Below are 25,446 nucleotides of genomic sequence, written 5' to 3' on the forward strand. Positions count from 1 at the left end.
GTTATATAGGGAACCAAGGGTGTTAGGTAGGAAAGGTGTGGTGTTGTTTTCTTGTACGGGAGCTAAAACCGATGGAGACACGCAACGCTACAACACGATCAGACGGACCTATTGGATTTAGTTACGAACACAGACAGATCGGGAGCTAGTAGGCCCGCACAGCAGGAGCGACGTAAGAAGGCGCATTGGACGATGGACCAAAGCGCACTTTGACGGACCAAACCACGGAAACGTTAGCTCCTTTATTATTAGGTATAGACTAGGAAAAATGCCCGCGCGTTGCGGCGGATTATTGTTCCTGATATTGCTTACAAAATGCAACTACCATCGACAATATTTAAGAAGATAGTTTTGTTAGTTTTCATGTGTCTAACACTGTCCATAATCAGTAACATAAATTGCAAACTTCATAATAAGTTTTTATTAATTGCTATGTCTCTTACACTGTCAATAAATTTCAGTAACCTACATTGCTCTTTAGCTAGTTTTCTAGTATCTATAAGATCTATGAGTCATCTAAAATTGTAATTTAGATAGTTTGGAGAATTAATAAAACATAAGTATCATTTTCTGTCGGTAAGTTATGTGCGAAGGTGTGATGTTGATGGTGAGATATTCACCCAATGGTTTACAACCGATATTGTAGAAAGTAAGTTGTAGGCAAATCACAAGCAAATAATAAACTGAAACACTTCTTTCGTGTGGGTAGCTGAATTTGCTGAATTTTCTTACTTCAACAGTCAACTAAATCTTCGTGGCAAGTCTGTATCAAATGTTTGGAAGTGTGCATTGTGCATCACTAAAAACGGGATCTGGTTTTCAGATTCGAAACTTTGAAGTGAATGAATGTACTGATAGCTATATTGCTAGCGAGCGGAGATGATGTAATTTCATTGTCATCTGATATCAAATTTATTCGAAGGCGCTCGGTTGCAAAGGAGATCTGGAGATGTGGGGAAGTGCAAGCACGGACTTCTTTCAGAGCCCGATCATCCTCTGCAGCACCCCGATGCTCAGCCCCTTTGTGAACTCGTGCGAGAGGCGAGAGCGGCAGTCCCATCAGCTCCACACTGAGCGAGCGGTTGTACACCTGATCCAGCAACTCCGTCTTCATGCAGCCTGCGTAGCTCCACGCCCGCCTCCGCGCTCGCCGCAACCTGTGCAGCTACGCGTCCGCCTCCGCGCCTGCCTACTCCGGAGCAAGCCCCGCCTCACCCGAACACCGTCGCTCTGCTTCCTTCCCGCAACCCGTCTCAATCCTGGCTCGTCCCCTGCATAAGTCACTCCTGGATATGCTCATCCTCGCATGGCCTTCGTGGTGGGCGCATGGGAGGATTCTTGGCGCCGGCTAGGGCTGGGGGAGATCCCGGCGAGGACCACCACGAACGCCACTGTGGAGCCTTTCCTCTGTTCTTGGCGCCGGCCAGGCGAGGGAGGCCTCGGCGAGGACGATGTGGAGGCGCGAGGGGCTGGCCGGGGCAGCAAGGAGGGGCTGCGCACGGGGACAGCTAGACGGTGAAGGGATCTCGCCAGGAGGGGCGGCGCGTGGGGCAGGAGCTTGCCGGCAAGGGGCGGCACGTGAGGTTCCCCGCCGCCGTACTCCTCCGGGACGGACGCCCCGCTCCCGCCCACCTGAACGACCACGCGGTGGGAGGTGCGGCGCAAAGGATTGGGCTTGCCCCCATTGCGGACAGAGCCGAAGCTGTGATGTGATTCCCTTTTTATTCATGAAAAGGCGAAGCAGAGTCCGATCTTTTTCTCCGCGCTGCAAAACGTTTTGTACATAACCGGTGGCAGTTGTCGTAATTTTCATAAAAAATAAGGGCAATAAAAAAACGGACGAAAATTTTGGGGAGAAACCTTCCTTCCTTTATTAGTAGGTATAGATATAGATATAGATATATATATATACTAGCAAAAGTGCCCGTGCGCTGCACCGGAAGAAATATACTTAAAATGGTATTCTAAATCATCCATATTGAAACTTCTTTCCTTTGCCACCATTGATGGTGTTGGTAATTTTCTATTATTAATTACGAACATTACCAAATCTTAAGAAGATTATAGATCGCAAACCCTCTGCATCGACTTATAATACCACAAACTTGTTATGATGGTGGGCGCAACCATTATTTTTGTTAAAATATGAATTCAAATAAATTTAAAGCTAATACACAATGAATATTCTGTAAACCATTCCAAAATTTAATACACGCCAGCTGCTTCACCGGTCATCAGGCAACGCGCCACAACTACCCTTTGACGCACCGGAAATTGACACTGGGCTGCCGCGTGACTCCACCGGGGCGCTGCAGGTGGCATGTCGGGGCGGAGGAGGAGTGTGTCATGCTGGCGCCGAGGTGTGCGCGTTCGCCATCGATATAGGCACCGAGGCAAATAAATTATGGATTCTAACTTTCGAGCACCAATCTACGATTTAAAATTTTGGCAAAATGAGTAGATGGTTGAGTCGCCTCGCCAAAAAATGTACAATTAAGAGTAGCCAAAAATCTTTTTTTTTCTTCAAAAAAGTAAATCTTACACAACATTAAGTAAATTTAAAGTCCGTCGACTCATTGCGCTCAATAGCTTAATCTCCGTTAACTCGTTGATAGTAGTAATTGATAATTTTGGCTACGCATCGACAAGTAACACACACACACACAAGAAGGAAAGGGCCTCCCTACCCAGGCCACGGCAAAGATGATGGCCTGCCCAGCGTTGGTGCGGGGATCCGCCCCGTGTTCAGGTGGCTCCTCTACTCTGGCAGGCTGCTGCAGTGGCCGCCGCGCACGCCAGCTTTTGCTAAGGCTCTTACCCGTATATATTGTTTATGCGGTCAATTTTGTCGGGTAGGTCCCGCCAACAACCCCCCTTCTCGCTTCACAGCCGTCGCGGTTCCTCCATTCCGTCTCCGGCCGCTGCCCCCCTGGATTTGATTGGCTCTGCTTCCTCTCTCTTTGTTTCGTCTTTCTCTTTCCATCAAATTTCTTCCTGACCATTAGATGATACACATATCAATGGTGCTGCTTATTGTTTCTTAGATGCCTTGTTGATTCCAAGAATTTTACGTATATAAACCGGCCTGACTCCTTACAAGGAAGCGGTGTGGGACTAATCTAGGCTCGATGGCTTGCTCGGCCGAAACCGAGCTCGCACCCAGCGATTGTTCCGTGCCGGTGATGCTGAATTTGGTCGTTCCATACATGGGCCGGTCCATAGTGTGGAACAACCAGATCGGCCCAGCGATCGAGCAGCACGAGCAAGCCTATTTCTTCTTCTATCGAGAAAACATCGAAACGGTACTGCGTTTCATTAGACGGTGGCAAACTATGTAAATATCTAGCAACCTGAGGGTAAAAAAGAACTGATGTTACCTAGCTAGCTACCAGCCGAACCAATCCATTATTAAAACATTGGCCAAGAGCAAGTGGGCAGGTGCGCGCCGGCCGGCTGAGAAGCAGGCGCGGCCGAGAGCAGCTGGGCTGGGCAGGTGCGCGCCGGCCGGCCGAGAAGCAGGCGCGGTCGAGAGCAGCTGGACACGGGCGTGCAGGTCACCGAGAAGCAGGGGAGCTGCCGAGAGCAGCTCTGGGCAAGGGCGCGCGGGCCACCGAGAAGGAACTCTGGTTTCCCTGCGGGACAGAACAAGCGCTGGGAGCTGCGAGCTTCCCGGCCTCGACCACGCGCGGAGACGGGTTTGGTGCGGGGATTCGCGTTTGCGGGCATATGTTGGGGAGCTAGCGGCGCAGGATCGTTCGGGAAGGGGAGGCCGAAGGAAATAAAATGAGCGAACCGGTACGGTGGCAATTTAATGTATTATGCGATTTGGTGGGAGGGCAAAACGGTCCCAAAAAAAGTGTTGACGAAACTTTTTGGCAGAAATCGTACGAACGAAACCACGGAAACCTTAGCTCCTTTATTATTAGGTATAGATAGTTAAAAAGCCCGTGCGTTGCTACAGGTGATATTGTATTAATATTGCTATTTGGAAACTTAAACATAAAAATGCAACAATCCAGACACCCATTGGAAGAAAAGATCCCACTTGACTTGTTCCCTTCTTCATTCCCGTCAGCTCCTCGGAAGGGCAAAACACGACCATTTACACTTACGCGCCGTCTCACAGTCCTCCAACTTTCACCCGTGCACGACTTTGTCCCGTTCCTGCTCGCTGGCCCCCAACTTAGCATGTTTTTTCTACTCGACGACGATGCTCACTCATCTATTTCCTCGAACTCACCTTCGTTCCGCACACCTCTGGGACCGATTGGTACTCCTTTTTTTGGCAACAATCCTCGAACTCTCCTCCGCTCCGCACACCTCAGGGACCCATTGGTACCCCTTTTTTTTCTTGGAACAATTGTATCTACTTCTTGGCGGACTTCATAATTTTTCTTCGACCCTTCTCCAAGCGGGAAGTGCAGTGCACTAAATCGAAGTTGTGTACTTCTGTTGAACTACCAAGTATAAAAGGTGCAATCCCGGTGGCTATTTTTATTAAAAAAATACATCTAAAATTTCACTATTGACCGAATTAGTAAACTACCAGAAACAAACAGCTGTAGTTTTTGGCAGAAATTTTCTTTTTACATGCAAATATTGGAGCCGAATAACTAACATGTGTCGCAAATAGTTGAACTGCCACATCTCCCGCTGTAATTCTGCATCACTCTCTCCATGAACTGCAAATGGACTCCTACACCTGTTCTATTGCTTCGCATGGTGATAGATTGCTAGACTTGCACACCAAAAAAAAATAGTACTCCTATATGTATTTTGTGCCTAGCCAGTTTTTGATTCCAGACAACTAAACAGTATACTTTATAATTATGACCATTGTTGACACATCAGCTAGTTAGCAATTCGTCAAACACCTTGAGAGCATTGGCTTACACCAAGAATTAGGAAGGGGCAGAAAAGTAGAGAACGATTGAACTGTGAGGAGAAAAGCTCGTGAGGATGCGGAGAGTCCCACATCGAGCGCTCCTGCAGATGGTTTGACCTCTAGCACCATAAAGCGGACACGCCGGCAGGGATGCGGCCTCCAGTTTGTCCCGGCGACGGGGACCAAGCACACCTGCAGGGATCAGGCCTCCACGCTGTCCGATTGATGACGAGCGAGTGCCCCGGCAGCGGGCATGGCATCCACAGTACCGGCGAGCGAGTGGGCTAGAATCTGGTGCGGCCTCCATAGTCCCGGCGTCGGGGGCGTGGCGTGGCCGCCGGCAGCAGCTGTGCGCGGGTTAGGGCAGACGGCGTCCGCCTTGATTTGTGAGGGTGTGCGTGCGTGGGAGAGGCTGCCCTTTTTTTTCTTCTTCTTCCGTGTTTCTTTTGGACGGGGCGAACGGAGCGAATCGTTACCCTGCGGTGGCACTGCACGTAATTTTAACACAAGAATAAGGTTAAATAAAAAAATGGACGAAAAAATTGGGGAGAAACCTTCCTTCCTTTATTAGTAGGTACTAGTACAAATACCCGTGCGTTGCGACGGGAACCTAAAAAAATATGCGTCTTGGCACAACCTCATATGCACGATAGCCAAGCCCCACCGGGTTCACATGCGCTAGCAAAGCCATGCACCACCATTTCCACCTCACCCCACTCCGCTAAAGTCTTATCCGGATAAATCGTTGGAAGAGTGAAGATGCGGATCTATGGCGCTCTTTCGATATCCGCTCCTTCCAACACCGGATATTTGGGAAGCGCCCCGGTGACATTCTAGTCGATATCCGCTTTTTCTGCTCGCAAGTTTGGTGTTGGAATTTTGCATGGGACATAATCTCTCATAATATTTGGGATGCAAAATTCACTTATTTTGGACTTAAACTCGTTTTAAAAACAAAAATTGAATTTATAGTTGAACAAAATTTATACTAAAAATGCGGAGAATATTAGAATATTTTTTTATGGTGTCGTCATTAAACCAGGAACTCCCCTGAGAATTTGCACTATCCTATATGAATTTTGAACCACCAAGTGATTCGGATACATGACATGTTGATATGAAACAAAAAAATATATATATATATAAAGAAAAGAGACCTAGTGTTACCTCTTTGTCCTAAAAGTAGCCGGTGATCTAAAATTCATGGAAAAAAACTGAGACCCAAGACTAAAATTATTCTCCCAATCGCCTCTATTTCTTTATATAAGCACCTGGTCACACGCCCAATCGATCAGGAGTACTCCATCTCGGCTGTCGCGTTCTAGGAGAAATCGAGAGGACAGGAGAGCGACAGTAACCGGAGACGATCTGTGGTCTGTGTACGGCGCGCCGTCTGTAATTGTATCGTGCAATCGCCTTCTGGACCTCGACGCTCGGCCATTTCTGAAGAATCGAGCCGTGAGCCCGTGAGTGAGGCTTCCCTGCCGGCGACGAGATCCTCCCTCTCCTCCACTTCCCTGAACAACATTTGTACAGTAGCATGTTCTCATCCACTTCCCTGAACAATATTTGTACCATGTTCTCCTCCACTTCGTCGCCCATGGATTCCATGCATACTCGGCCGGCTCCGTTGCAAAATTCGAATAACCAGTTTCAGCAGTTTGCAGTCAATCAGTATGAAGGAACAGAGCCTTCAGCGCCCGGCGGCTCCCGGCCGGTCGACGGAGGCGGCGGGGCATCCCCTCACAGCCTTTCCCTCCCTCTCAGATCCCCTCTGCCGCCGCTTCTCTCCCCATGCCGCTGGATTGATAGGGCGCTCCGCCTTCGCCCTCTCCCCCGCCAATTTCTCGCAGATTCTCGTTTCGTTTCGTTTCGATTCAATTCGATTCTCTTTCAGCTGCGGGATGGGAAGAAGCACGATGAACCAGAAAGGATATTTTCAGGATTTCAGGCCCACTCGGTCTATTTCGGATGGATGAATGAACCAGGGGATTGACGAACAGAATGAACTGTTATTCACTTAAGCGGTGGCAGGGACAGTAATTTCTACACAAAATTAAGGGTACATTCAAAGCGGACGAAAATTGTGGGGAGAAACCTTACTTCCTTTATTAGTACTAGGACAATGCCCGCGCGATTGCTGCGGAAGAGCAAAATATGTGGCTTTAAAATAGAAAAAATAATATTTCTCTTGCAAATTCAACTATTATAATTCTGCATAAATAAGAATATTTATAAGATGACTGCATAAAAAAAGATATACCTGAAGGTATAAAGGCAAACCCGTGAAATGAAAGGGGCAAGAAGCATGTTTTGGTGTGTATGATCCCTCTAGGTTGGTTTCACTATGTATTTTTATCGCTGGTCTTTTTTTTCTATGCACTGTGGAAAATTAGTGGGGCTAAGATTTTTTGCTAGGTGGGACACCTAACATTTTTTTTTCAATACCGCTTCTCTAATAGGACAATGTATATGCAGAACAATTTTTTTTAGAAAAGCACAGCAGAAATAAATTCATAAAGGCGCACAAACAACATAAATTCAATTTATATTTCTGAAATCTTCAAATAGTAATATTACATACTCGTAAATGAGATGCAATACCCTTGTCCATCTCTTCATGTTTAAGTAGTCTGTAGTACATACAAATATATGAACTGATTTATCAATTTTCTAATGGCATTGAACTATTTTCTGTATCCACAAGTCATTAGTGAGTTGATATAACAATTTTAGCATTCTACTTTAGAATATATACTCGCAGTTAAAAATCAATAGAAGAGCGAGGCATGGATCTAAACAGAAGTGTCGTACAAAGACGTCAAGCCTGTTCCACTCCAAATAAAAAGCAAAGGGTGAACCTCACCTGATCGATCGGCTGTTTGGGAGATGCGAGAAAAAATCTCGACCAGGAGGTCGGCAGGTCGTCCTGACTGCAGAATGCGTGTCTTGTGCCCGCGATACACCTGCATTGCCTCTCGCCGCCCAGCGTGTTGCGGCCCTACCTTCTGGTGTTGCTCGCTGCTGGAGCTGTCGCTTTCTTCTTGGTGAATCAAGGCCAGCCCTGTACGTATTGCCATAGATTTTATGTTTTTCGGAAAATAGAGAATCAAGATCGAGGCTATGTATTCGGCTGGTGAGAGAGCGCATTGCAGGCCAAAGTCATCAAATAGATCAATTCGGAGATTTCCACGGAAGTAGCTTGCTTTGTATTCCTAAGCGCTGAAATCTCTGTACTCGCTACAGCCCAGCGCTTATCCCTGTTGCCGATGACCATCAAAAGCGGGAACCCATGAGGCAAATTGGATCAGTAAAAATTAACTGAGGAGGCGAATCAGCTCCTCCTGCTGTGCTGTCTGAACCATGGTCGTGGTCACCAGAATTAGTGGTATCCATCATTGAGGCTGCCTATAGGATCTGAAACGCACTGGTGGTGGACAGGTGAGCTCGCCGATGAAATCAATCCATCCCTGTCGACAGTAAACTGTATGTCACCACCTTCCCACGGCGACACGAGCCCGTCCTAAAGGTCAGAAGCAGCCGGCGTCCATGGAAACGTCGCTGGCGCCACGGAGCACGATCTCGAGCTGCGGCGTGAAGTCGCCGATTTTGTCTCTCTCTCCGACCAGATCGAGAACTGGGGGTGGACGAGCTCGAGGCCAGTTCCAAGGCGATCTCCTAAGGCGGCGCTCCTATCTCCTAGGCGAGAAACCGTAGGGGAGTTCATATTGGACATGGAGATCGACAACCCTAGATCGAGATTGGATTGGATTCCTCCTATACGCTGGTTACCAAGCTAATAGAATGACGAAGGGGATTTCTTGGTAGCATCGAGGCAGGAAGGGGATACGGGCCGCGCAACGCTCAGCGACGAAGGCCCATCAACATAGAATGACGAAGGCGTCGACTTGACGGAAGGCACACAGGCGACGGGCAAAGGAAGCCACATCGGCCGACCTTGGCTTTTTTTTCCCGTACATCCAACCCGTTTTATTACTGTGCGGTGGCAATCTTTGTAATTAAGTTTGAAAAACAGGGGTGAGTCAAAAACGGACGAAAAAAGTGGGGAGAAACCTTACTTCCTTTATTAGTAGGTATAGATACGTATAGATAGACTAGGAAACTTGCCCGTGCGATGCACCGGGATAGGTTCTAAATCATACCCGCATGAAGCATTAACATGTGGTAGCATAAATCCTTAATTTCGTCATCTTAACAAACCAACTACACTAAATAATTAAAAAAAACCCTATATTTTTCATGAGCCGGCTTCGATGATCAAAACACCGGATAAGTTCTGATCCTCCGGCGTCGCGGCCATACATCCATGACAAGAAACAAATGTGGCACATACATATAATTTATCTTACTTCCAGCCTATCTACTCAAGAGCCGACGAGTGGCCCCTTACCTTGTTGTTGCAATCGGTGCAAGTGCAGATCTTGCCATGGCCTATCCATGCGACCATGCATGCCCACTATATTATCGTTTCAGTTTAGTGCTTATCTCACACAAGCTGCCAGCAAACCTTAATGGCTCCATCCCTCACACAACCATAGCAGGAATCGCTCTCAAATTCTTCCAATCAACATAACCGAATCACCATATATAATACAACCTATTTTCCTTTCTCCTCTATTAATCTGATGTTAATCTTTTGTTACCAATCTTCTAATCAAACTGTCAATCATTTATAAAACTCTTCACATAATTCTTTGGTCCATTAATGCTGCCCCACCCAATGAGGATAAGAAATCCAATCACGGTGGCCTGCCGCGCCTGCTTCGAAACAGATTGGCACTATGCATAATGGGATGCAGTGATGCAGCAGTGCAGGCATATGAATGCAGCTAGCAGCCCAAATACGTAGACGAAGTGCAGGGCATGACACCATGTTTATCACGTTGGCCGCTTCATCCAGGTATGACCACCGGCGACGGTCACGAGGACACCAGAACACGGGTGAGGTTGTGAGACACGGTTGTCGCATGAGATCCCGATACCCGTGCTCCTGCTACATTGCTACCAGGGCCCTTGCCGACGATGCCGGCTGCTATGCCTCTGTCGGTGTCGAGGATGAGCCCAAGAACAAAACCTACGTGATACAAGTAGTCGGCTCATCGGACATGAGCCCACGAACAGCACCTACACGATACAAACACTGACCGAGAAAGCCATCGACACCAGGAATCATGCCACTGCAGACTTTGCTCCGCCTCCACCACTTTATGGCACTTGGGCGATGGCGAGATCAAACCTAGCGAGGTCGCGGGACACTACCGGCGGGAGCCGCGTTTACTGCCGCTGATGTCGTCGCGCCGAGAGTTTCCGCCAATGTCGGGCGATGGCGAGATCAAGCCTAACGAGGTCGCGGGACACTACCAGCAGGAGCCGCGTTTACTGCCGCTGATGTTGTCGCGCCAAGAGTTTCCGCCAATGTCGACTGGCCGAGAGTTTCCGCCGATGTCTTGTCTCCCCGAGAGATTCCGCAGATTTCGTCTCGCCGAAAGTTGTCTTCAGACCTTATTAACCGATATATAACCTGGATGCAGGCCAACCACTCTCTAGCTAGGCTATTTTGATCCTGACCAAAATCTGCTGGACATACACAACCTAGCTAGGCTATTTTGATCCGGATCATCGTTTGCTGGACATACGCACCAGGTATAGCTAGTCTATTTTGATCCGTATCAGAGTTTGCTGGACGTACGCTTACATGCCACTGCCGGCCGGCGTGGAGTCTGTCAGGATCTCGACGGCCTTGACGCCGGAGACCTTGAGCGCCCTTGCACACATCCACGTCCTCCTGCCTCTCCGTTAGCACCTGGAACGTGTCCTCCGAGACTGCTGCCCCGGCCATCGAGGAGAGGTGCGCGGCAACGGCTCGTGGCAGGTAACTCTGGCCCCGTCCGCTTAGCGGTAGACAATTATATAGGCACCTGACGTGAGAAGAAGGACGTGAGAAGAAGGGACACCCGAGTTGTCCACAGATTGTGGATTCCCGCTGCAATACGTTGCTAGACAAAATTTCCTTGTAGAACGGGGTTGGAACGGGATTGAACTGGGCACTATTTCTGGTGACATAAGGGCGGCGTAAGTAGGCTTTGGGACGGACGAAAGCGCACAGGTGGTAGGACGAAAGCGCAAAGTTGATGGACCGAACCACGGAAACGTTAGCTCCTTTATTATTAGGTATAGATATAGATATATATATATAGCACAATGCATGTGCGTTGCAACAGGGAAAAAAATATATGAGAAGATACTCATACAAGCAATTAGTTAAACTAAATTGTTGATCAGAATAATGTCGGAGTAACCTATCGCACATGTAGAGTTGTTGAATAAACACCCACTCACCAGAAAAACCCGTCGACCTACCCTCCTTGAGCCCCTTGTAACATGGTCTAACCTCTTGTTCGAGTACTACCTGCATCGCTACCCACCACAGGTGGTTGGTTGTGCCACCCTCTCATGGATGATGCATGACATCGTCTATCACATATATCCTCTATCGCGCGAGCGCCTATCCACTATGTTCCGTGAAATTAAAGAAAAAATCTAATTTTCCTATTTCTTGAAAATAGTTTTCAAAATAACATGGCAAAATCGTATGGTTTGCCAAATGATTATATTATAAAATGGAAATTTGCCTGTGCCTTGCTACGGCACATTACAATGTAAGTGAACTGATAAAAAAACGTAAATACGAGTATAGAAGATAATTGCAATCAACTAATAAAAACTTAATTTTCCCTGTTGTACCTCCTAGATATGTAGATATAGCTCACATATAAAGTTTGAAGGCTTAAATTTCTAAAATGCAAATTAGTCATTGTTTAATTATCCCTAGTGTGGCAAGCCTGGACTACAGATGTGTTTAATTGCTACCTAGGCCTGGTTGAATAATAAATAGCTTCTTAGTACCATTGCCATGCTCCCATAAGACCAGTAAGCCTGTGTGATAACAGATTAGACCAATTCTACTGCCCAGGTACCCAATTGGACCGCATCAAGGATGTAGCATTACCAGGCAAGATTAGCAAGTTTTTTACTTGACGGAATTCAGACTAATTTTTTTTGTCAAGTCTGTCAACACTTGTCTTCTGATCGCCAATGTAGAGAAATACCCGTATACATCTTTGTAATATGTTTGCTGGTCGCCAATGATTTTTTTCTTTTAATTAATGAATGGTCGTTTATTTAGAGAAAATGCATGGTTATAGTTCACTTTCCAACGTGTTTGCATTTGATTGCATGGCAATGAAACAAGCTATGGACTGACTATGCACCGTTGGGTATCATACTTAGGAAAATTAAATCCATTTTAAACATTGTCAGTGCACTGTTACATCCACATATTACACAATTGTGTGCATGAATCGAAGTACTGTAGTACACCCAACGGAGATTAAATCACTCGAGAGCTAGCAGCACAGGGGCAGCAACCTCACATCTTCTTCCTATCCCAAAATCGATAGACTACGGACCTAAGAGAGCTCACACATCAATTGGCATTATCTACCACCAGAAACAGCATGCACGAATCGGGGCAAGGTCAAATACCTTGGCGACGGCGGCCTGGTCAGTGGAGGGGAGCGGAGCAGCGTTGGCCGCGCAAGGGACCGGCACCGGCGACCCGGTCGTTTGGCGGGCAACGGAGGGCCTTTGCCTCTCGGCAACAGCACCGGCCTCTCGTCCGCCTCCGGCGCCGCGATCTTGCGCTGAGTATTCCTAGCGGCGGGGCAAATTCTATGGTGAAAGGGGCTTAGGTGCGCCGAATCTGCAGTGGCACAAGCAAAACAAAAAAAACTTGCAAGGGATTTCCTCTAGAGCTCCTCGTCTGTGGCCATGCTCGTGATACCGCTTCTCTCCCTCCGTTACTTCTGCACGTCTTTGGGGACCGGATCAAGCGAGCTCGCCCCATCCACCCCTTGCCTCGCAAGATCTGGACCTGGAGGTAGGCCGTGGCGGTGAAAATCGTGGGGCGTGGAGATAGATAGCAGGAGAAACTACGGCGGTGCAGTTAGGACCACCGGGCCGTTGGCGTTTCGGAGCCGGCCGCCGGAACTCAGCTTGGTGAGGGCGGCGCGGCGAGCCGGCCTCGATGGGAACCTGCGGCAGGACTCTGCCCTCCCCTCGCCTGTTTCTTCGGGAGCGGTGGTGCACGTGTCTACGGGGGCTCGTACGGAAAAGAACGGTTCATCGGACCGACACACGAACTACTCAGCGGTGGCAGTCCTTGTAATTTCGACTGAAAGACAGGGGCAATAAAAAAACGGACGAAAATTTTGGGGAGAAACCTTACTTCCTTTATTAGTAGGTAAAGAAATATAAAATAATACTCCCTCTGTTCCATTCTATAGTGCCTATTATTTTTTGACACGGAAATTAGTGCAAGAGTATTTTATACACAAGACCCCTAGCTGAACGATTTGAGATCAACGTAAAATTTGGGAAATCCATATCTTCCTAACTTATCATAACAATTTTAGGAGCTGGACGATTTGGGAGCTGAACGGGAAGGGGGTAATTGAAAAAAAGCTAAGCTACAACCTTATATTCTGAAACAAATGCCAAAAATCTATAGGCACCATAGAAAGGAACGGAGGGAGTAATAATAGGACAAAGCCCGTGCTTCGCTACGGAATAAATCAGAGATCTATCCCGGTTGATCTATATTGTCGGTTGTCGTCCATACACGGTCTAGCACCCACCACCCATGTGCGAGGTTAGTGTCGTACACTTGTACCTATTGTGGCTCTTTATTTCATCGTTCTCTCATTCTCCCCATTGCACCACCCCTCGAGAATTTATGACAAGCTAAAACATAAAGGTTTTAAAAGAAACAATCACCTTTTCTACGAAGTCACCAAGTGCTTGTCGGGGCCAGCTGGGTAAACTTTGAGGTGGTAACCCTAGAAGTTAATGCACGGTACAACAATGACTTGGACGGCGATGCCCCGCCGGTGGCTGCACTGGTCAAGAGTTCAAGATCGACATACCGGAATGAGTAGTTGCCGCCCATACGTACTTTGGTCAATTCATGCGAGAGTATATATATATGAGAAATATTTGGGAAATTAAGGAGTAACATAGTACTATGCTTCCTCATGTTTCTACCGATCGAATTTTTTCCGCGATCCGATCTCCTTGTTCAGCTCCGATCTTTTCTCATAGCACTCTATGTTTAGTAGAGAGTGCCTACTGTGCACTGCTAGGACTGAATTAATATGAGCTAGCTGCCTCACTTCTGTATATCAAGCCCGTCGCTCCCTTTGCTAAAAAAGAGTACTTATGTCAACCAAGGACAAATAGTGAAATTATATGTCTGTTTCAGAAAACCGAGAAAAAATGATAACGGATCATCTGCTCTTTCGTCAGAAGTTGCTGATTGATATGCATGTCGGACATCTGAACACGATATGTCAGCGGGCATATTGCCATCGACGCTGCAAAAGGGTAAGTGCCTGGTGCTGTCACTGCTGTGTTGCATATACTAAAGGCGACGCCAGTGCGAGCATAGGTTATACGGGCGGGCGCAGAGCCACACAGCTCGGTCGTGTTCGCCGTCGTCGCCTAGCTGTACATGTCGTCGAGCACCGTCATGTTGAGCCCGCCCCTAGCACCAGCGCGCTCGCGGACTCGACCAACACTCTCTCCCAGTCGGCCGACGACGACAGATCGAACAGGTCCCATATACTCCCTCCGTTCTTTTTTAATTGACTCGGATTTAGTACAAGTTTGTACTAAATTTGAGTCAATTAAAAAGGAACGGAGGGAGTAGGCCCCAAGCCCCCAATCGCGCTGGGTTGCGGTCGAAGGTCGAACAACGCCAACACCACCTGCCAACGTGCTCTTCCTGTCTTCCATGGACAATGGGTTCGGCCTTCAAGTTTAAGAAGTCAGTTTCCACGCCGACCACGTCGGTTCTGATTTGGTGCCTCCTGCTCTACATGCGAATGCATCGCCGGCATTGTGCTGTTCTTGCACCGCCAGTGGCGTTCCATGGGCTGCGCTGGCGGCCTTTATGTCGAACTCTTCAACCTCCGGTTTACGACTGGGCAGCTTAATAGCGGCGACAACCTCTCGCCATTGGAGCTGACCAGCCTTATCAGCTTTCTCTTCACCCGGACGACCTCGTCGACTTCGCTTCCGTTTGTCGTGGTCGTGCGAGTCGGTCGGAACCTCCACGGGCGTTCATGGAAACCCCGGCAGTAAGCCGCCAAGGCCGAGCACAAGCTGCGGCTGGAAGTCACGTTCGGTGCATCGTTCCTCCCTTCGTAATCTGGCCGAGCACGTTAGGCACATGGACACGCCCAGCACCACAACGCAGGCAGCAATGGTGGAGTCCGGATTCCGGAATCGTCGCTATGCCGGCCGGACTCTCGCTTGTCGTTGTCCTTCTCCGTAAACTTCCACCCCTACTCTAGATTGATCGTCTTCCTATCCTTGCGGGCACGATCTGAACAACATCCTCGGTGACGGGTCGATAGTGTCGTGTCTTCCTTGCCTAGCATGCTAACCAAATCCAGTGGCGTCGAGAGATCAGGCCGGTGACCGCGACGGCGGCAGGCGGCGGGGCAGAGACCTTACGCAACCCGCGGTCACATCCCAATATAGTTATCGCCGGAGTTACTTTAGATCTAGCGATCGACAAAAGATCGTATCATAATATAGTTCTTTCTCTTTTTATCGTATAAGGAGAGGAGAGAGGAAGGGGAGACGTGACCGGTCACGCTCCATATAAGCTGCCGGTCAGCGACGTATGGAGTCACACAACTTACAATATACTCCCCCCGTCCTCAAATAAGTGGACATCTAGTCTCTAACTGCTCATAGTGGGAGTAACATAGCTAGTAACATCACACATCTCAAGGTATTTTGGTGACATGGCATGCGAATAAATGAAGAAAGAGAGTGATGTGGTAACTAGCTATGTTACCATAACATCACACACCCCAAGGCAAAATGAGTCTACAACATAATAAATGATACAATGCATGACACCACATATAAGTTATTACCCACTATGAAGGTAATAACCTAGACTAGTAACATGGCATATGTTACTAGTCTAAGTTACTCCCACTATGATCAGCCTAAACTTTGTCCACAAAAGAGTGTACTCATATCTTCCCAATGCAATTTAATTGCTTCTCTCTCATCGCACGAAAATCAAACCCAATAATATTGACCACGTATTCTTCTTGCTTTTTACATGCAATTAGCTTATTGGAGGTGAAAGAATTAAAGAGGAGAGATGCATGTTCCCAACGTACTTTTCACTCCACCTCATAATTTATCTTGAAAATCCCGCACGTACACTTATTTGTGGACGGAGGGAGTAGATGGAAGGGCATGTGAAGACTCCAAACTTGGCACGAGCGACGGCGGACGAAAGCGCAAATCAAGATGGACGAAAGCGTACTTGACGGACCAAACCATGGAAACGTTAGCTCCTTTATTATTAGGTATAGATAGATATAGATTATATTATTATATATATATATATATATATATATATATATATATATATATATATCTATCTCTACTATATAAAAAGGAGGAACGTGTTCTGTTTCCTCCGGTAGAGTTTTCGTCCTACATACTTTTCATATGACCACTTTGCCCTCCCACCGCATCATCAAACAAATCACCGCAATTTGAGGCATCATAATCAACGCACCATCAGATTGGAAAGTAAAGGAAACACACCAATTATTGATGACGTGATGTACTTCTCACATAATCATTTGGAACATGGAAACCTCCATGTCAGCGCAATATAGATTTATATGGAAGTTCTTAAAAATCTTACTGAAAAACAAAACATAATATGGAAGTTTTCGGATCTGTTAATAAATATATCATAATTATTGGTAAATTGTCAAAAGAAATGTCAATCAGATCAACTAAATATTGGTGTCTCCTGATTTTTCTCAAGATGATGACGTAAGACAAATGCATGGATTTCTTAGCATAATTATTTCAAAACTGTCAAAATGTCAATCAAATCTTTGCTATTTCTTGTTCCTGATTTTTCTCAAGATGATAGCGTCATATAAAGGCATGGATCTCTTAGCGTAATTACAGAAAATTAGCAAAAGGAATTTCGACGAAATCAATTAAATATTTATGTTACCTAATTTTTCTCACGTTGATGTGTTATAGAAAGGCAGGCAATGATCTCCTACCTAATACTGTTGATACTGGGAAAAAGACACAGTAGCGTCAAAGGAAACAAATCAATTTTTGGCTTCCCGCCTGTGGCCATAAATCTGCTCCCCTATATAATGTACCTGGTAGGCTATGTTTTTCCTTCGTTCTTCATCCTCCTCTTTGCAGACTACAGTCCATAGCGAGCTGCAGGCTCAGTCCTGCCCCGGTAACCATGGTTATCCCATCACCGCCCGGGCGATGTTATGCCAGCTCCGGCAATCCCCAGGTAAAATATTTGCATTTATATGCAACAACTACTTTCGTACATCTCACATTTTTATAGCTCATTTTTCTGACCATTCGACCATGCAGAAATGTAATATTCTATGGTGTCGAGTACGCGCACATCCAGTCAAGACTCAAGAGGTTGGGAGACAACAGCCAAGGTTTTACATACACACGTAAAACAAACGAGGAGAAGAGGACGGTTTTTCTGTGCCATACTAGCGGACACCAGAGTAAGCAGGTTTTTACGATCATCTTTCGTATCTCTTAATCAAACCATATGAGACATGACTTGGTTGTATTTTGTAGGGGACGAAAATGGAGGCGTTCGCTTACGAAGAGTTTGTAGATCGCTTCAGTAACGAGCTACAAATCAGAATGGTATATTTTTTTCAAGAATGTGTGGTTTGAGCTAGCGGAACTGCCATTACCCACCGCCTTAGCCATACCGTAAAACTTTATTATTATTTTACGTGGGCGAACTGAAATACACCTACCTAGGGCACACATAAGTGTTCGTCGGCTACCAATGCAGTTCATGGATTTTAGAATAATTTATGGCCTTGGGAACAGAATGCTCGCATGTACTTTGAATTTTATCACTGATTTTGTACCACTAAGCTGCCATGTTTGTGATCTGATTATGTGATTATTTTTCTAGATGTTACTAGTACAAATGCCCGTGCGTTGCCACGGGTTCTAAAATTTATTTCTCAATGCATATATATAATTCACAACTCACTATGAAAATTTAAATCAAATCAAGATATCAAAATGTACTACATCATGATAATACCAAACACAATAACAAGATAGCATTGTTGTGCATCTGCGTGGTTCTAAGTTCTAGGTATTCTTGTTACTCTTCTGCGGTTATACCTGTGTTCTGGGCCATCATAACTATAAACTCAACAACATCTCCTTTTGAATGTATTTTTGTCTCACAAAACGTGGGTGCTGCAAACATAGGTATAATTAAAGGAATACTTCTTTTCTAATTATTCCAAACAATACTTATGGTTGAAGAAAACATTAATCATTATGAATCATTACATGGTAATGAATCAGCTTATGGTTGTAGGATACATGTAGGATCTGAAGCAAACTATACATATCTAGGATCTTCAATCTTGCAGGCACGCATAAAGGTTGCATATGTAGCTTTGTTTCCAAGGAGCTGTCCAAGTCATAGTCCTAAAAAATCATTTTGGTTCATACCAATCTTCACCTCACTCAATTATCTTTGGTAGATAATTTGCAAATATACCTGTATCAAACTGGGCTGAGATAAAGAAAGACTAAATATTGCTGGTCCAATGATATTGTCATGTTTAAAAATAGTAAACCTAAAAATAACATGTGGTAGCAAAGTACAAGTCAGAGAAATATTGAACCTGGTTGTTCTAAAAAAGTACACCTTGCTGAATCAAAGAGCCCCAAGTAATTACCAATTAATGTGCCTCTACTGGAATTAGAAGAAAGAGAATTGGAACATTGAGCAAAGTGAAATCGACAGTTTTGCTAGGTAAAATCCTCCATCCCTAGCGAGCCATACAGAAGAAACACCCTCCACTGCGTCCGTCCATAGATCGGCAGAGGTCAAGCCTTAGCGGGAGCTCCGGCGGCTAGGGGAGAAGATCGACAAAGGTCAAGCCTTCACGGGAGCTCCGGCGTCCAGTGGGGAAGATCGGTTGGGGTGGCCTGAGGTGAGATTCATGGCGGTGGGAGATGGCAATCCCCGATCCGTCGTGGTGGCTGTGAGACTCCGCCGGCCCACCCAAATGTGCCTTCTGAGCGCAGATCCTGCCATGTTTCCTCCTTACCAATCTCCGCCCCTTGTTCGTCGGATGAGATTAATGGCAGCGAGGAGTGACATCGCTGGGGGCACGATGTTAAGAAGAGGAAAATAATTTCGCAGCGCGCCAATGAGCTCCTCGAGCCTGTTTCAAGGTTGCGCTTGCTTCGCGATTAGAGCACCGACAAGGACGACTTTCGCGGAGGACACTGGCCCAGCTCAATGGCTCATCAAGTTCATCATGGTAACCACTCAGTGGGGCGCTGGAGGTCCGTCACCGGGCCAGGCAGGTATCATAGGGATGGCAGCGGCGGCATCGACGAGAAGCGGGTCACAAAATGGAACTACCGGAGTGATAAAAATCTTCATCGTGGCTGAGCACACAATAAATTCTCGGTGAAACTACCGGGGTGTGTCACATCCACTATGTCCTTCGTAGTCAGATGTGCCGCCATCTCCTCCTCCGTTTGGAACTTTGCGTATACTCCGGTAGGGACTTATCAATATGCTCATTTTTTAGTTGGAACTGAAATAAACTGAATCCCAGCATGCTGCAGTTGAAGATATGCCCTAAGAGTTACATCTGGTATAAAAACTTTAGAACCTCAGAACTCGAGCCACAATCCGCATAAGCAGAAATCATCGCTTTGCACATGACCATGTCTCTACAACTCGTGACATCGGGCACCCGGCGCATGTTTAGTCCTTTCAGCACTCATATACAACTGTGTCAGACCACATGCAACAGTTATATTTGATTCAAGATTGTTTCCAACTGCATAACCATGAGCACCTCTACCCCTCTTCAAACTGGCGGGTTTCACACAAGCCATGGCAAGAAAAGCCAATGTCACAAAATGAAACTTAAGGTCAGACAACAGTGTTCTTTTGTATGAGTCACCCCAGGAAGTGATTCAGCCACATCAAGTTCCAACACACACTGGTAGAAAAAAGGCCATTAGTCGCGGTGCGCAACTGCCATTAGTCGCGGTTGCGCAACCGCGACTCATTAAGCGCGACTAAAGCCCCCCTCCCTTTAGTCGCGGTTGCTTACGAACCGCGACTAAAGGCCCGTCCACGTGGGCGGCTAGCGTGCGCCTGGGCGAAGGACCTTTAGTCGCAGTTGGTGTCCCCAACCGGGACTAAAGGCTATTTCATTAATTTTTTTTAATTCATTTGGGTTTCTAATTTTTTTTCACTTTGTTTTTTTTCTTTTTTTTCAGAATTTCTATTATTTCAGTTATTTGCATAGCTTAGTCTCTATCTCTAACTACACTTATCTCTAGTCAAATTACTTACTCGTGGTCAAACTTCCCGACCGGTCACCCATCCTCACACTACTCTAGCACTAGCACGCTTAACTTCCGAGTTCCATCCCGTCCCGCATCCAATTGCTTTGCGCGCATGTATGTGATAGTAGTATCATATCAATTCTATTAACATATGTTTGTCGATGTCAAATTTTTTTATTGTTTGAATTTCAAATAATTCTTTTAATAAATAAAAGTAATGATGTAATAATCTTGAATAAATAAATAAACATTAACTTTTTAATTTTTATTATTTTTTAATTTTTTAATTTTTCTAATTTTTAAAATTTTTCTAATTTTTTTGCCAAACCTAAAAATTTGAAAATCTAAAAGGGTAAAAGTAATAATAGTAATCTTTATGCATGATACAATTATTAATTTTATTTTTTTAAAAAAATAAAAAATAATAAAATCCAAAATTTATAGCAAAAACTAAAATCTTCATGCTTTCGTATTTTCATTTGGAATTTTGAGAATCTAAAAATTGGCTAACCGGGTAAACCCCGGTGAATTCGGATGTAACTTTTTCCCAGGATTTTTTTGATATATTATACGTTTTTTTCCGACGTCGTATGCAAAAGTTATTGCGGTTTTACCATTTTTTAAACATTTTTTGCAAAAAAAGTGAAAATTCGAATTTCTTAATTTCTCCGAATAGTAGGTTGCATAACATACAAGAATCTGAAAACAATTTTTTTTTTTGAATTTTCTATCATTTTCTTTTGTATTTTACGAACCAAAAAAGGCGATCCACGGGGGGGGGGGGGGGGGTGCAGGGTGCGTGGGAGTAAAAAAACTCGGAAAAACCTTTAGTCCCGGTTGGGGACACCTACCCTTTCGTCCCAGATAGAGCATTAGTCGCGGGTTGCCTCCCGAACCGCGACTAAAGCCCCCTTTAGTCGCGGTTCGAATAGTTTCGGGACTAATGGGGGTGGACGGAAGCCTATTTTTCTACTAGTGGTACATTATCAGACCAGCATTTTCTTCCATAGAATTATTACCCTTGTGGTTGATCTGAAATTTAAGCAGTGTTGGGCAGTTGAGCTTAAATCGCTTTTGGTGCTCATACTGTCTTTGCCGATCTCAGATATTCGGTACAATTTCCATTACAAGAACGTAAATTCACAAGAGTATGTGTTTTTTTCACATCTAAATTTGAATATGTACATCAGACAACTCATCCATCTTCATCTTAAGCTGTACTATCTCGCATGGCATCAGAGAATCCGTGGAGCATCCGGTAGCTGGGCGCCAAGTGGAGACACATCCCTGGAAATGAAGGCATGCTTGCACCTTAATTCTGACTTGCAACCAGTTCCATGTTCACTTCAACCGGAGTTGGACATGTAGAAAGCAATTCAATTTGGGGTATTAATTCAAATTGGTTCATCATCATTCTAATTGTTAACATAATTGAATTACATTTGATGGAAGTTCGCATATGACCTGCTAGTTGATCCCACAATCTGGCATAAGCTCTGATGTGCAGCAATAGATTCTTTCCCATACTTTGTCGCGAACATTATTTGGACCTGGATCAGTTCAAGCAAATATGAACACCTTAGGGCAACAAAAGATCATTTGGAATGCCTCTGAGATCTACTATAGGGGCCTTCCCTGAATCACAAATAAATTTAAGAGGTCAGCACCAATAATTTAGCGGAAAGCCACTGGAAACTGTACAACCACCACGTTAGAGGATACACTTCAACAAAGAATTGATTAAGGATGCCCAGAAGATAATTTAGCATTACTCTTTGGGAAATGTCAAAATGAGGCAACAATCTGATTCTTAGCAGCATAGATCCTACCAGATATGTATCATTCCAAATTATAAATAGAATAGTTGTTCTATACTACATAATAAACAACATATGATATATAAGAGAGGTGAAGAAAAAATATGAACACCTATACTGTTGCACACATGAAAGAAAGCGATGTTTTAATTTGAATAGCCATTCCATTTGTGGCATGCCACATTCATTATCCAGTTGCAAATACAACTAATCACTAACTTATCCTAGAATGTGTCACAGGTCATTAGTCAGAAATTAGTACTGATCAGCCACTTGGATGAAAACCCACGTGAAAACTACAACTTTCAATACTCTTTACTGGATTTTGAGATGATAAAAGTATATAGAATTTCTTTAAAAAAAACCGCAAACCGAGAGCATAGGGGGTGGATTGGTGCTCCTTGGAGAAAAGATCCTGGAGCTTTGAGGCCGGATCCACCGACGACGGAGGTCCCTGTATCTTACCGTATCTTCGGCGCCCGTATCTTACCGGAGTGTCTGGGGAAGGGACGGCGCTAACTGATGAACTCCCCTGCTCCACCGCCTGTAATGTCGCTGGATGCGAGCGAGCGGCACGCTGGAAGGCAAGATCGCCGTTTGAGTCACCCCTCCACACCGATTTGTCTGCAGGGTTGCCTCTCAAGCCACACCTCCACACCGATTCGTCTGCAGGGTCGCCATTCGGGAGTCTGCACGTGGAGTGAACTCTCTGGGGAGGTGCGGGAGGCTAGGGGAGGCGCAAGGCGCTGTGGAGAAGAAGGTGGCTGGCGGCTCAACAGGGAGGATGGTAGCGGGGCAGGGCGCCGGAGAGGAAGTAGCCAGGGACGATGTCCATAGGGGTGGAATGGGAGAGAAAAACGGACAAGGAGAAGCCTTATTGCTTTTATTATTAAAATAACAAAAGTGTCTGTGCGTTGCAACGCTCTAAAATAAATAGAACATGTTAGTTTGATGTATACCTTGGTTTTGGTTGTACCATTGTTTCAAAAGTATTCATCCAAGAGATCATTTGATAGAACATGCACCAATGTGTAGAAATATAACTTTCAAAATAAAAGCCACTTGAACCTATTGAATGCAAATAAGAAATCAAAATCTCAATGATGGTGTACTGAATTATCCTCCAAAACTTTGTTAATCCATTAGAGAGTAGAAGTCTATCTAATTTACACATCCAGGAAAACAGAAGCAACTATTTTGTTTTTTCTTAACCAAATGTTCAAGATAAATTGCAATCCATATTAAACTTGCATAGTGAAAATGAATTGACTAAAAGAAGTAGATCTAGAAGAAGACTGGAGGTATTAAACCTCGTGTCATCCTTTGTAGTAGGAGATGATCAGTTTGATGATAGTGATCCGGAGAGTAAAGCAAGATTCCTCATTATTCACAAGCTAAAATAATAGATCCGGATTTCCCTTTTCCCGTGAACATGTCCTTCTCCTGGTTTATATTGGAGGCGATATAATGGCTCCAGTGCAGCACGCTCTCTGAAATTAAAACGGAGATCTCTAGTTAACAATGACAGTAGTACATCATTTCTGCATACAGGATTTCAGTGATTCAGTGAACCACCCGTTTCTTTCCTCAAACTGGATTTCAGTGATTAACTGCATCTACATTCGTCTCTTGGCTCTTCTCCTTCATCCATCTAACCCCATGGCAAAACAATCCACATCAGAAAACTTAATTTGCATACATCCGAAAACCAGAGTGCAACACTGAGTAGTCAACAAACTGGACTGCCACAATAATATCCCGTTACTGACTTACTTTGTAGGCATTCAAGAGTGTTGGCTACACGATTAATTTAAGACATGGTCAATCAAAAAATATTTTTTAAAAACTATCCGAACAAGATCTACTGATCCAGAAGCATTTCTTCTCAACTCACCCGAGTGATGATTAACTGGTATCTCGTATGTATAGGCATGCACTCTTTATTATCCTAAAAAGTAAACAAGAACAGATGCACGACCAGATGATTAAGGATTGAAGGATAGTACGGTCGGTGCTAGGGATTTGTGTAATTGTATCATACCTTGGAAGCATCAGCGTAGAATAATGGAGGGAGGAGCATGGGGCGCATGTAGTAGGTGCTCGTCTTCGTTAAAGCTAACTGCAGCCGCAAGTGGATCTAGGCCGGCCGGTGTGGGTACTCGGCGCAGCGGCCGCCGGGAGCTCGGCCAGCTCCGGATATGGCATGGCGGCGCGTGACGCCGACCTGCCGATTCATGAAGCAGGGGCGGTGCTCTGGGAAGGGCTGCGCGGAGGAAAGCGAGGCCGAGGCGCATTGAGATTGATATGATTGTTTATGAGGGGTGATTTCTGTACATATTTGGAACGTGATATCTTCTGCGACGATTACATACCTTTGATGATCCCATGATTTTTGCTCATCTTAATTACCGGTGCGTGATTGGGGTGCGATTCTGGCCAAGTTGGCGCCCGACTGAAAAGGGGTGCAGGTGGGCGACGGCAAACATCCAAAAAGAACGACGAAAGTAGGGGGGGAAGGGGGAACACGTTCCTTCTTTTTAAGTAGTAGAGATTGGACTGGTGGTGTATATCAGCAAGTTCATGTACATACAATCATATTATCGGAAGACTCTGTGTCTATACGTCGTAGTTATAAATATCACGTATCAATTTTTTCAAATCATATTTGTTGTACTTTTTATTATCTATGTGCTGAGATTGTTTTACTCGCCAGGGGAGAAATTTTTTTTCCGTGTATGGAGCCAGCACGTGGGGCGTCACATAGGACGTTGGAGAGTAGCGGAACACGAGAAGTGGACTTTAGTTGCCACACTGTTGAAAATGAAAATGACGGAAAGTGATGTGCTGGTGTAGTTACTTAAATCCTATTGTATTCTTTATCTAATTGTAAATATTACAGGAGGAGGTTTTCTAGAGCGAGATAGTTTTTCGGCCATAAAGTCTGCCTACGCATTAGAAGCATCGCGTGCAATGTTCGTCGCATCTGGTGGGGCACTATCACGCCATGTAAAAGAGGACGTCGAATTACGGAGCGGGGTTGGAAAGAATGACAATCTTCATGTCAGCACACTATAGAAGAAATGACCATTCTCTTTACTATCACAGGAGGAGACGACTTAATTAAGAGCTTCGATTTGTTATCAATGCAGGCTTTTTTCTTATTTCCTTAACAAAAAAAATTCACAATGAAGTCTCAAACTTTTCAAACAA

General features: G+C 45.3%; 1 long non-coding RNA gene across 1 annotated transcript; it reads right to left on the minus strand.

Annotated features, from left to right (window-relative positions):
• Positions 1–21,419: 21,419 nt before the first annotated feature.
• On the minus strand, positions 21,420–24,391 carry LOC124680794. Its single transcript, XR_006995587.1, has 3 exons — positions 24,278–24,391; positions 23,196–23,726; positions 21,420–22,054 (listed from the first exon to the last, which is right to left on the minus strand). It is a non-coding gene; the product is annotated as an uncharacterized LOC124680794 (long non-coding RNA).
• Positions 24,392–25,446: the final 1,055 nt, after the last annotated feature.

The sequence above is a fragment of the Lolium rigidum genome, unplaced genomic scaffold (genome assembly GCF_022539505.1).
Source record: "Lolium rigidum isolate FL_2022 unplaced genomic scaffold, APGP_CSIRO_Lrig_0.1 contig_28343_1, whole genome shotgun sequence".
In the NCBI taxonomy this organism is placed as follows: domain Eukaryota; kingdom Viridiplantae; phylum Streptophyta; class Magnoliopsida; order Poales; family Poaceae; genus Lolium; species Lolium rigidum.